The 13,071-nt window shown below is 40.8% G+C and overlaps 1 protein-coding gene across 1 annotated transcript in view; it reads right to left on the bottom strand.

Moving 5' to 3' along the window:
- Baz2b (bromodomain adjacent to zinc finger domain 2B) overlaps positions 1-13,071 on the bottom strand; it is a 390,581-nt gene that overhangs the window by 335,174 nt on the left and 42,336 nt on the right. The window contains exon 2 of the mRNA XM_085834857.1: positions 6,453-6,552. The gene's annotated coding sequence lies outside the window, so the exon portion shown is untranslated. The remainder of the gene's footprint in view (positions 1-6,452; positions 6,553-13,071) is intronic.

Here is a 13,071-nt window from a genome sequence, read left to right as displayed (position 1 = left end):
CTGCCAAAAGTAGGACATGAACCCGATGTTCTTGCCAGCTCAACAGATAGTTAGGCAGATAAAAATAGGCAGGCCTTACCTCCATTTTCCCCCCCTCCCCCTCACTTGTGGTTTTTTCCTTTAAAAGCCCCATGAAAGTTGTAGTCGGGGTCGAGATTCCTCTACCCTATGCTAGGTTGTATGAGTTTCGACCCCAACATGTTGGCTTGAGCTCGCTTTTCTGCTTATATTAAACTGCTTTGTGTGATTCAGACTTTGGTCTCAGCGTCTTCCTTGGATCCGCGCTTGATCCTGAGACTTGAGTGAGGGTCTCCCCAGTTCGGGGGTCTTTCAGTACATGCCTTCCTCAATCACTCTCCACCTTTTTTGAAACAATGTCTCTCACTGAACCTGAAGCTCACTGTCTAGTCAGCCAGCCACCAGGATCCCCCTGTATTTGTGCCACCGCACTCCCAACACCATCCCACTCCAACCTCCCACCCCACCCAACCCCACAACCGGGCTGGGATGTGTTTTGTTGTTGTTAGGCTGAGTTTCTTGTGTGTTGTTTGTTGTTTATTGTTGCCTTGTTGCTGTTGTTGTTTGTTTGAGACAGGGCTTCTCTGTGTGTGTAGCTCTGGCTGTCCTGGGACTGGGACTTGCTCGGGGATCTACCTGCCTCTGCCTCCCCATGCTGGAATTAAAGGTGTGTGCCATCACGCCTGGCTTATGCTGCTTGTTTTTAAACATAGACCATGCTTGTGTGGCAAATACATTTCTGACTCAGCTAACTCCTCAGGCCTATGTGCAATTTCTTACATAATGGACAAGCTATTTTAGAGTTTTGCATTCCCAGCAGCAGTAAACAGGGGCTCCAGTTCTTCCACAAAGGTAACAAGATGCAATACCGAATTTGGACCTGTACATTATTTCATTTGCTGTGTAAAGGCATCTGGTTGTAAGCTTGTCTCTCTGCATGTATTTTAATGTGGGAATTCACGCACTACAAAATTATCCATGTTAGGCTTGTAGGTATAGCTTAATAGTAAAACACACAGTTCAGCATGCACAAGGCTCTGTGTTTGGACATTCAAGGCCACACAAAAACATACATGTACACACACAGGCAAAAATTAAGCAGAACATTTTAAAGGGAGCAAGTTAGTGGCATCTAGTATGTTTATAATGTTATGAAATTACAATCCTAATCATAAAACATTTTTATTATGATATAGTTAAATCTCATACCCACAAAACACATGTAATTCCTTCTTCTCCTAAGAATGAGAAATCACCAAATTATTTTGTACTTATTCTGTATATTTCATATAAACAGAACCAACAAATCCAACCTCTTATGGTGGCTTCTTTCACTTAGCACGATATCATCAGGGCTCCTCTGTGTGCAGCACTGATCTGTCTCTTGTCTCTTTCTGTCTGTCCTCTTAGTGAAAAACCCAGTGTATCTATTTTCCTAGGTTGTATCTGTGCACATATTTGGAAAAAAAAAACCAAAGCCTCAACTCTTGGCACGTAGTCCACCACAGAGCGGTAGAGCCAGGCATTTTGTTGGTACATTTAATCAGCTTTCCAGCCAGCTCCCAAGGCTTTTCCATCTTAAATGTTCCCAGTGTGTATGAACATTTTAGTTGGTGCACAGTCTAACCACACTCAGTGCTGACATCATTTTAGTTGTAACAACTTTAATGGATATGAACACGGTCTCCTCTTGAATTTTCTATGCAACTAATAGTGCTAAGTATATTTTATGTTTACCTGTATATACAGCCTCTTTTTGTGGTAAACCTACGCAAAATTTCAGCCCCTTTTTTAATGTGACTCATTTTGTTCTGATTGGTGGACTGTGAGGGGAGGTTCTTTTTTTTTTTTTAAAGATTTATTTATTTATTATATGTAAGTACACTGTAGCTGTCTTCAGACACTCCAGAAGAGGGCGCCAGATCTCGTTACGGATGGTTGTGAGCCACCATGTGGTTGCTGGGATTTGAACTCTGGACCTTTGGAAGAGCAGTCGGGTGCTCTTACCCACTGAGCCATCTCACCAGCCCGGGGGGGGGGGGGGCAGGTTCTTTCTACATTCTACAAACAAGACCCTTGAGATGTCCACTTGCAAAGATTTCCACTAATGCATGCACTGACATCATTTCTTTCAGAATTTTTCAATGGCCTGATTTTTTTAAAGAAGTTAATATGCATTTTTCTCTTTTACGGTTCATCCTTTAATTTAAAAAAGAATCATTTCCCCATCTGGAGGTTGCAAAGATTTTTTTTTTTTTAACTTGGATATGTATAGTTTAGACTTCAAGTGTGGGTTTGCATTGTGTTATTTTTTTGTTTGCTTTGTGAGGAAAGATCTAGTCTTTGTACTCTATGCATATCCTCACTGAGCTACCTAGACACCAGGTGGAAACCCAATGCCCGTGGCACATAGCATTAAAACTGCATGGCTTACTCTTGGTTTTGGTCTTTAACATTCAGATTCATTTTAGAATCAGGTTACCACATTCTCTCAAATCCCCCATTTGGAATTTTGAGAGTGTTTTGTTTATAGTGATCAATTTGGTTAGAGGTGGCATCTCAATAGTCTTGAGTATTAAACCATAAACATGGTGTATCTGCTATTTGGGGTTATTTTTAAAATTCTGCTTATTTTTTCTTCAGCAGTACATATAGTAAAGGCTGTGATCAAAGTTTAAAATTTTCCAGATAGAGAGCATGTGTGTCCCTTATTTTCTTTAAAAAAAAAAAATCTTATTCCTAGTACTATTTATCTAGTACAATTTTAAAAAACAAAATCATAAAGCATACACTTAGCATGCACAGGAGAGCCCAGGCTCAATCCCCAGGGCCTCCTCCCTAAAACAAGCAAACATACATACATACATACATACATACATACATACATACATACAGTTTGCTACCAGTATATAAGAATTAGAAATGTCTTTTAAATCTTTTTTTTTCTGAGACAGGGTTTCTCTGTGTAGCCCTGGCTGTCCTGGAACTCACTTTGTAGACCAGGCTGGCCTTGAACTCAGAAATTCCCCTGCCTCTGCCTCCCAAGTGCTGGGACTAAAGGAGTACGCCACCACTGCCAGGCTGTCTTTTAAATCTTAATGCTGTACCCATTATATTGTAGGATTTATTTATTTATTTTTCCTCAAAGTGTTTGTTTGTTTGTTTGTTTGTTTGAGACAGTTTCCCTGTGTAACAGCCCTGGCTGTCCTGGAACTCTGTAGACCAGGCTGCCCTGGACTCAACGAGATCCACCTGCCTCTGCCTCCCAGGTGCTGAGATTTGCAACGCCGCTGTCTGGTGTTCATCAGTCAGTGCTGTTTTTCAGAGTTAGATTGGCTGTTCTACTTTCTGGTTCTGGACTGCAGATGTCTGCTCTTGTCTGTCTGTCTTCATTGGATTTACTTTGTATTTCTCACTATAGCTTCTTCTTTCTGTTTCTTTGTTTTTTGTTTTTCGAGACAGAATTTCTCTGTGTGGCCCTGGCTGTCCTGGAACTCCCTCTGTAGACCAGGCTGACCTCAAACTCAGAAATCCACCTGCCTCTGCCTCCCGAGTGCTGGGAATAAAAGCCTGTGCTGTCACATGTCACACTGGCTTTACAGTAGCTTCTGAGCCGGGATTGAATCTGGGGTCTAGGCAACGCTGCGTCACTCAGGACTCCCTGTGCACGCAGCCATCCTCTTTTCTGACGTAAGCAGCTCGAGCTTTGTGTTCTGCACACACTGATCTGCTTCTCCGAATTTCAGCGCACTGTATTTTCATACAATCTGGACAGACTTTTTTTTTTAATTTTCCTTTTTTCTCTAATTTCTTTAGTAGTCTGTTGTTATATTTTAAGATTATTGCTAATTTGCTTAACACTGTTGTTAGATACTATTTTAATTTTGTTGTGGTAAGAGAATATATACACTCTTTTAGAACATACTATATGTACATGGAAAAAATTCATATTTAGAACTTGTAGGGTGCAGTATTCCCTAAATATCTATCAGATCAAGACAGTTCATTTAGGATGCCAAAATGTCCCGACACCTAAACGTTTGTTTTAGTATTTTTAAAATGATAGCCAATACACACAGACACTTACATTTATACCTTCACAATAGAGCATGCACCGTGAATGTCAGAATATCACTGTTTATCGCTGATCTTACCCACTCAGCTCTCCTAAAGACATCATTCTTTGCATATGGTACTTATTTATATTTGCCTGTGTAACTTTGTCCATTCATTTACTTTCACTGTATTTATTTTGTCTGGATGTCTGACATAGTCCAGGCTATCCTGGATGGTGCTATGTAGCTAAGGTTCATCTGATTTTTTTTCTGATCTTCCTGCTTCTGCTTCCCAAATGGTAGGATTACAGGCATACACCCCACAGTTAGCTGCTATTCTTCAGTTTTTTTTTAAGATTTATTTTATTTATTTTATGTATATGAGTACACTGTAGCTGTGCTGATGGTTGTGAGCCATCATGTGATTACTGGGAATGAAGGTTGCTCATTCCAGCCTAAAGATTTATTCATTGTTATATCTAAGTACACTGTAGCTATCTTCAGATGCACCACAACAGGGTGTCAGATCTCATTACGGATGGTTGTGAGCCACTATGTGGTTGCTGGGATTTGAACTCAGAACCTCTGGAAGAGCAGTCAGTGCTCTTATATGCTGAGCCATTTCTCGAGCCCCTGGTATTCATTTTTAACAAAGGTGAACTTTTTATACTTATACTGGTTTTAGTCTTTTTTTTTTTTTTTCATTTTTGTTTTTTCAAGTCATTGTTTCTCTGTATAGCCCTGGCTGTCCTAAAACACACTCTGTAAAGCAGGCTGGCCTGGAACTCAGAGACTAACAGCCTCTGCCTCCTGAGTGCTGAGATTGAAGACGTGCATCACCAGCCACCACAGCCCACTTATACTCTTACAGATAGTATAGCTTGATGTTCTTTATACCTGCATTGACAATTTCTTTAAAATTGAAGTACTTAGCACTTAATATTTAAGGTAATTATTGATCTAATTAGATTTTTCAATTTTATCATTTGGTTCTATTTTTTTAACTCTTGTAATTGTTCCTATTCCTCCTCTAATTTAAATATTTTTAGCATTTCATTTATAAGTTTTTATTGAAAAAAATTCTTATTTAAGAAGAAAAATCTTGCCGGACGTGGTGGCGCACGCCTTTAATCCCAGCACTCGGGAGGCAGAGGCAGGCAGATTTCTGAGTTCGAGGCCAGCCTGGTCTACAAAGTGAGTGCCAGGACAGCCAGGGCTACACAGAGAAACCCTGTCTCGAAAAACCAAAAAAAAAAAAAAAAAAAAAAAGAAGAAAAATCTTATTTAAGGGAAAAATTTCTTATTTAAGGGAATACAAATTCTCATTTAAGGAAAAAAGTTTTTATTGCTTCATCAACTATATTACTTTGTATTATTTAGTAGTTCCTCTATGATTGTGATATATAATTCAGTCATTAAAAATTGATGTATCTATTACTTATCTTGTGTGTATGACATATACATGTGTATGTATACATATATGTATGTGTATGTATGCGCACCACATGTATGACTGGTGCCTGTGGAGGGTATCAGATCCCCTGGACCAGGAGTTGCAGATGGCTGGCGCCATTCTGTAGGTACTGGGAACTGAACCTGGATCCTCTGGAAGAACAGCAGGTGCTATATAGCCACCAAGCCATCTCTCCAGCCACTCTAACCCAGTCTGTCAAAGTTCAACTAGAATGTTGTTGTTGTTGTTGTTGTTTTTATGTAAAATGTCAACAGAGATCATGAAAGCACATAGAATTTTCCTACTTCTTCCTATGTTGTATATTTTCTTGTCATTTTATAGAAGGTTTTTATTGTTTGTTTGGTTTTGTTCATTCGATTTTGTTCTTGGGGGTTTTATTTTTGTTTGAGGGGGGTTTGTTTGCTTGTTTGGTCTCTTTATTTTTTGATACAATGTCTCTCCGTGCAGTTTTAGCTGTCATGGAACTCAGTAATGTAGACCAGGGTGGCCTCAAACTCACAGAGATCCTCCTGCCTCTGTCTACTCAGTGCTGGAATTAGAGGCATGTACCACAGTGCCCAGCTTTTTCTAACAGTTTTTTTTTTTTTTAAATTATTATTATATGTAAGTCCACTGTAGTTGTCTTCAGACACTCCAGAAGAGGGCATCAGATCTTGTTATGGATGTTTGTGAGCCACCATGTGGTTGCTGGGATTTGACCTCAGGACCTTTGGAAAAGCAGTGGGCGCTCTTAACCACTGAGCCATCTCACCAGCCCCTAACAGTTTTATGTATTCGCGTTATTATATATGTAAGCAATAACTACATTGAAAACGCTAGGGGACTATTATGCTTTAACTATCCATACATCTTTTAATAGAGCCTAGAAGGATAGAAACAGTGTTTTATTGTAAGCAGATATTTACCATGTCTGCTGACTTGGTTTGCTCCTGAGGATCCACACGTTGTCAGTGTCCTTTCCTCTTCACAGGAGGGACTTCCATTGTCATTTCTGGTAGCACAGGTCTGCTGAAGACAAGTGTCTTTTAGTTTCCCATTTATAAAGTTGACTTAATTCTGTCATTATTCCTAAAGGATACCTCCATTGGACCTGGAAATCAGGTCTAACTTATCTACTGTGGCAGCTTTGAAGATGATATTCTATTGTCTTTTGGCATCTACATTTTTCTGAGCAAAACAAACTGTTGGCACATGAAGTATTAGTCTTTAGTATGAAAAGCACTTCTTTGTCTGGTTTACAGATTTCTTTGTTAAGCGTCAGACAGTCATGTGTCTAGTCTTCGTTTCCCAGGAAGAGCCCTCCCCATTCTAACCTGTACCTGAATCACCTCATCTTTCTGTCTGGTGTCTTGTCTACCAGGCAGACCCTCTGCATCTGGCCCCCACTGCTATCTACTTTCTTTACTTACAAGCTATCTATGCTAATGTTACGCTGATTGACAAGTTGATTTTTTATAATTTACTTGGGTCACTGTAGTTCCATAACAAAACGTGACAACCTGCCCACAGTGTGCTGTGAGCCTTCCTAGGACTCTCATCTGCTGTGGGTTATACATTTTGTTAAGAGGAATATAGTATCTAGTATGTCTATTGGAAACTTTCCAGGTTCAGGGGATTGAGGCACCATTAGACTTGGTGGTGAACAGTTTTAGCCACTGAACATCTCTCAGGTCAACAAAGCAGTTTCTACCAAAACGCTTACTCCTAGCATCTTTTTTTTTTTTAATTTTTTTATTAGGTATTTTCCTCATTTACATTTCCAGTGCTATCCCAAAAGTCCCCCATACCCCCCCCCCACTCTCCTACCCACCCACTCCCACTTCTTGGTCCTGGCGTTCCCCTGTACTGGGGCATATAAAGTTTGCAAGTCCAATAGGCCTCTCTTTCCAGTGATGGCCGACTAGGCCATCTTTTGATACATATGCAGCTAGAGTCAAGAGCTCCGGGGTACTGGTTAGTTCATAATGTTGTTCCACCTATAGGGTTGCAGACCCCTTTAGCTCCTTGGGTATTTTCTCTAGGTCCTCCATTGGGGACCCTGTGATCCATCCAATAGCTGACTGTGAGCATCCACTTTTATGTTTGCTAGGCCCTGGCATAGTACTCCTAGCATCTTTTAAAGATTTTTTTAAAAGGTCTTTTATTTTGTATCTCAGGGTGTTTTGCCAGCATGCATGCATGCATGAATGTAGGCTACTGTCCTTGGAGACTGGAAGATGGATCCCCTGGAACTCGAGCTATAGGTATTGTGAGTCATCATGTGGGTGCTGGGAACTGAGCCCAGGTTCTCTAGAACAGCCTGTGCTCGTAACTGAACAAATCCCAAGAAAAAGCCTCCAAAGCTTTGTATTGAAGTAATTACTCCCAGCTTTGTGTTGTTTTTGTTAGATTTACTTTAATTATGTGTATTTATTTATGTGTAAGATTTATTTGTGTGTGTGTGTGTGTGTCAATGCAGCCATCAGATGCCCCTCTAGCTGAAGTTACAGATGTGTGTGAGGAGCTATAATGGTGCCAGGGAGGAACTCAGTCCTCTGCAAGGATTCTCAGCACTGAGGTATCTTTCCAGCCCCTACGGATACATCCTACTCCTGTATCTCTGATACAGCAACAAAAATTTCTCTGGTTTAACTAGAAAGCATTTGGTTCATTTTTTGTTTGTTTGTTTTGAGACAGCGTTTCTCTGTGTAGCCCTGGCTGTCGTGGAACTCATTCTGTAGACCAGACTGGCCTCGAACTCAGAAATCTGCCTGCCTCTGCCTCCCAAGTGCTGGGATTAAAGGTGTGTGCCACATTTGGTTCATTTTTAAACCTTTAAGAATTATTAGATACATTTTTAAAGGGCTATGAATATTAGAAATGGTAGTATCAACCCCCTACTTATCCTTTTAAAACAATTTCAGATACTAGGAAATACTTGGATATACTTGTTCTTGTTCTCTTTCTCTATTCCTTGCCTCAGGAGATTATCTGAAGTAAATCACACATACATTACTTCACTTCTGTGTGAGCGTGCAGCTCAGAACCACACTCAGGAGTCACACATCCAGGGCAAGCATTCTGTGAACTGCCCTACATTCCTAGTCCCACAGAACTTTGCTTTGCTTGTCTGTTTATCCAAACAGAGTTTCTCTGTAGCCCTTGATGTCCTGGAACTCACGCTGTAGATCATGCTGGCCTGAAACTCAGAGATCAACCTGCTTCTGCCTCCCAAGTACTGAGATTAAAGGTGTGTGGCACCACCAGCCAGAAAACTTTTGTTAGTAGAATAACTTGACATCTCAAAATAATTTTCAATATCATTAATGTTGGGAGCAATTGAAGGTTCTGGCACCCACAGATCACTAGGGAAACCAGGAATGTTAATAATCACACAGGTGTGTCTCCTCACAGGAGGAAATTCCTGTTTTCCCATTCAGAAGCTCGGTGATCTATGTTTTCTGCTGGGTTGGGCCATATCAAGCCTCCACAACCATGACTAGGGGCATGATGAGTAGTCTAAATGACCCTCATGTTATCTGTATAGCCAGAGGCTTCCCCAAACTCCTACCACCAGGACTGGAGGTGGCTAATATCTGTAACAAGCTTTACACTATCTGTATAACAGAGCCTTCCATAGCCCCTTAAGCTAGCACAGATAGCTTATCTCCAGAACCCATCCTCTTGTTGGGAATGACACATACCCTGAGTTTAGCTTCAACATGATTATGCTTCCTTGAGCACTGGGGATTGTGTTACACCTGGAAATGTTTTTTCCAAATTATACTGTATTTAAATGTGCTGCAATGAACCAATCTCCCGGCATCAGACTCTGGAAGTTCGTTCCATCCAGTCTGCTGACCAAGTTGGGCTAAACCAAGTTTTCATTTTTACTTCTTCAAGGTTCATTTTCCCAGCTTGCCATGACACCTGCAGGGACCCCTCACATCAATACACGAACATTAGACAGCTTTTCCTTCTTGTATCACTGTCTTAACTGCTAGGTGTTCTTATTTCAAGATGACAAACCAAACAGCATCTATCTAGTGATTTATTTGATACATTTTTAAAGCCTTTTAGAGGAAGGTTAATTTTATTTACTTATTTTTTGTCCACCAGTCCTATGGGTGCAAAGTCCTTCAAATGCTCCTGACATTCATGTTATTGAAAATTATTTTGAGATGTCAAATTGTACAGCAAATAGTTTACTAAAAAAGCTTTTGCCTGCACGTCCCACTTGCAGAGATGGCAGGCCTCCATCACTGCGCTCATCTTACTTTTAGTTCTGAACAATAACTGCCAGCCTTCCGTGTCGCATCACCTAGTCTCATCCTAAGCTGGCAAGCTTCACTTGTATTGTGTTTTCTAAAAACAATTTTAAAGATTCTGTCCCTTTTTCCTAAGTAGTAGTGACATATACAGAAGGTGTTGTTGTAACAAAGAGATAAAATAACCACATATTTGTAGGTTGCATTTAGCCAGGAACTCTGACATTTCCACTAAATTCCCAATACATTGCAATACTGCTACTTTATTTTGATATATTTGATATTTGTAATGGTGTCTCCCTCACTTTGTACAGTGGTTTTCTGAGCCTTTCTTTCCCTCATAAGTGACCACTTTACTTCATTTTTTAAAGTATTTCCTGGTTAAAATATTTCTTCAGTAAATACTGGTATGTGTGTGTGTGTGTGTATGTGTGTGTGTATGTGTACGTGTGTGAGAGAGAGAGAGAGGGAGAGAGAAAGAGGGAGAGAGAGACTGACTGACTCATTATGTAGCCCAGGCTGGCCTGGAACTCTGTGCAGCTCAGGCTGGAGCTCAGGACCTGCTGCCTGCGTCTGAGTGCTGGGACTTTACGTGTGCACCCTCACACCGTGCACCAATTCTTTTACCTTTATGATCGCTATCTTCTACTTTCCATGAATGAATCTAACATTTTCTCACATCTTTTTTTTTTTTTTTTGATTTTTATTACATATTTTCCTCAATTACATTTCCAATGCTATCCCAAAAGTCCCCCATAGCGCCCCCCACTTCCCTACCCACCCATTCCCATTCTTTTGGCCCTGGCATTCCCCTATATTGGGGCATATAAAGTTTGCAAGTCCAATGGGCCTCTCTTTCCATTGATGGCCGAGTAGGCCATCTTTCGATACATATGCAGCTAGAGACAAGAGCTCCGGGGTTCTGGTTAGTACATCATGTTGTTCCAACAATAGGGTTGCAGATCCCTTTAGCTCCTTGGGTACTTTCTCTAGCTTCTCCATTGGGAGCCCTGTGATACATCCAATAGCTGACTGTGAACATCCACTCCTGTGTTTGCTAGGCCCCGGCATCGTCTCACAAGAGACAGCTAAATTTGGGTCCTTTAAGCAAAATCTTGCTAGTGTATGCAATGGTGTCAGCGTTTAGAAGCTGATTATGGGATGGATCCCTGGATACGGCAGTCTCTAAATGGTCCATCCTTTCATCACAGCTACGAACTTTGTCTCTGTAACTCCTTCCCTGGGTGTTTTGTTCCCAATTCTAAGAAGGGGCACAGTGTCCACACTTTGGTCTTCATTCTTCTTGAGTTTCATGCGTTTAGCTAATTGTATCTCATATCTTGGGTATCCTAAGTTTTGGGCTAATATCCACTTATCAGTGAATACATATTGTGTGAGTTCTTTTGTGATTGTGTTACTTCACTCAAGATGATGCCCTCCAGGTCCATCCATTTGGCTAGGAATTTCATAAATTCATTCTTTTTAATAGCTGAGTAGTACTCCATTGTGTAAATGTACCATAATTTCTGTATCCATTCCTCTGTTGAGGGACATCTGGGTTCTTTCCAGCTTCTGGCTATTATAAATAGGGCTGCTATGAACATAGTGGAGCATGTGTCCTTTTTACCGGTTGGGACATCTTCTGGATATATGCCCAGGAGAGGTATTGCTGGATCCTCCGGTAGTACTATGTCCAATTTTCTGAGGAACCGCCAGACTGATTTCCAGAGTGGTTGTACAAGCTTGCAATCCCACCAACAATGGAGGAGTGTTCCTCTTTCTCCACATCCTCGCCAGCATCTGCTGTCACCTGAATTTTTGATCTTAGCCATTCTGACTGGTGTGAGGTGGAATCTCAGGGTTGTTTTGATTTGCATTTCCCTGATGATTAAGGATGTTGAACATTTTTTCAGGTGTTTCTCTGCCATTCGGTATTCCTCAGGTGAGAATTCTTTGTTCAGTTCTGAGCCCCATTTTTTAATGGGGTTATTTGACTTTCTGGAGTCCACCTTCTTGAGTTCTTTATATATATTGGATATTAGTCCCTTATCTGATTTAGGATAGGTGAAGATCCTTTCCCAATCTGTTGGTGGTTTTTTTTTTTTTTTTTTTTTTTAAAGATTTATTTATTTATTAAATGTAAGTACACTGTAGCTGTCTTCAGACACTCCAGAAGAGGGCGCCAGATCTCGTTACGGAAGGTTGTGAGCCACCATGTGGTTGCTGGGATTTGAACTCTGGACCTTCAGAAGAGCAGTCGGGTGCTCTTACCCACTGAGCCATCTCACCAGCCCCGTTGATGGTTTTTTTGTCTTATTGATGGTGTCTTTAGCCTTGCAGAAGCTTTGTAGTTTCATGAGGTCCCACTTGTCAATTCTCGATCTTACAGCACAAGCCATTACTGTTCTATTCAGGAATTTTTCCCCTGTGCCCATATCTTCAAGGCTTTTCCCCACTTTCTCCTCTATAAGTTTCAGTGTCTCTGGTTTTATGTGAAGTTCCTTGATCCACTTAGACTTGACCTTAGTACAAGGAGATAGGAATGGATCGATTCGCATTCTTCTACATGTTAACAACCAGTTGTGCCAGCACCATTTGTTGAAAATGCTGTCTTTCTTCCACTGGATGTTTTTAGCTCCCTTGTCGAAGATCAAGTGACCATAGGTGTGTGGGTTCATTTCTGGGTCTTCAATTCTATTCCATTGGTCTATTTGTCACTTTTTGCAGATGATTTTCTCACATCTTACAGTAGGTTTCTAGATCACTGTTTTGGGGAAGGGGGGGCTGGGAGCTTTTTTCTTTGGGAATATGTGTATCTCTCAATTTGACTCTAAGAAATATATTCTAGAAGTTTATTTGTTTATTTTGGTGCTAAGGCTTGAACCCAGGGCCTTGACTATGATAACATGTGCTTACTACTGAACCTTCTCCTCAGCTTCACACGTTTTTACATATACACATATACTTAGGTATGTATGTGTTTTTCTTCACTTTAAAATACTCTATACTTTCCACCATATTATATTTTGCGGATACTTGCACTTATGGCTTAGTTTCCCAATCACAGACGCCACCTAGACATTGGTTACATATTCGTCCCGAGAGTGAAGCTCTTCACGTCTCCTCCTGCCGTCACAGTTCTCCTCTCCAAACCACTCCCAAACAAAATGGAGGACTGCGGAGCTTCCTGGCTTTCACTTTAAAACTTTGTATTTCATCTTTTTATTGATAGATGGGGAACAGTGCCACAGTGAAAGCATGGAGGCCAGAGGACAAG

Source organism: Mus caroli, unplaced genomic scaffold (assembly GCF_978045245.1).
Source record: "Mus caroli unplaced genomic scaffold, Mus_caroli_1 scaffold_2, whole genome shotgun sequence".
In the NCBI taxonomy this organism is placed as follows: Eukaryota; Metazoa; Chordata; class Mammalia; order Rodentia; family Muridae; genus Mus; species Mus caroli.
The sequence above is the reverse complement of the archived record's forward strand: the minus strand, read 5'-3'. Positions and strand labels throughout refer to the sequence as shown.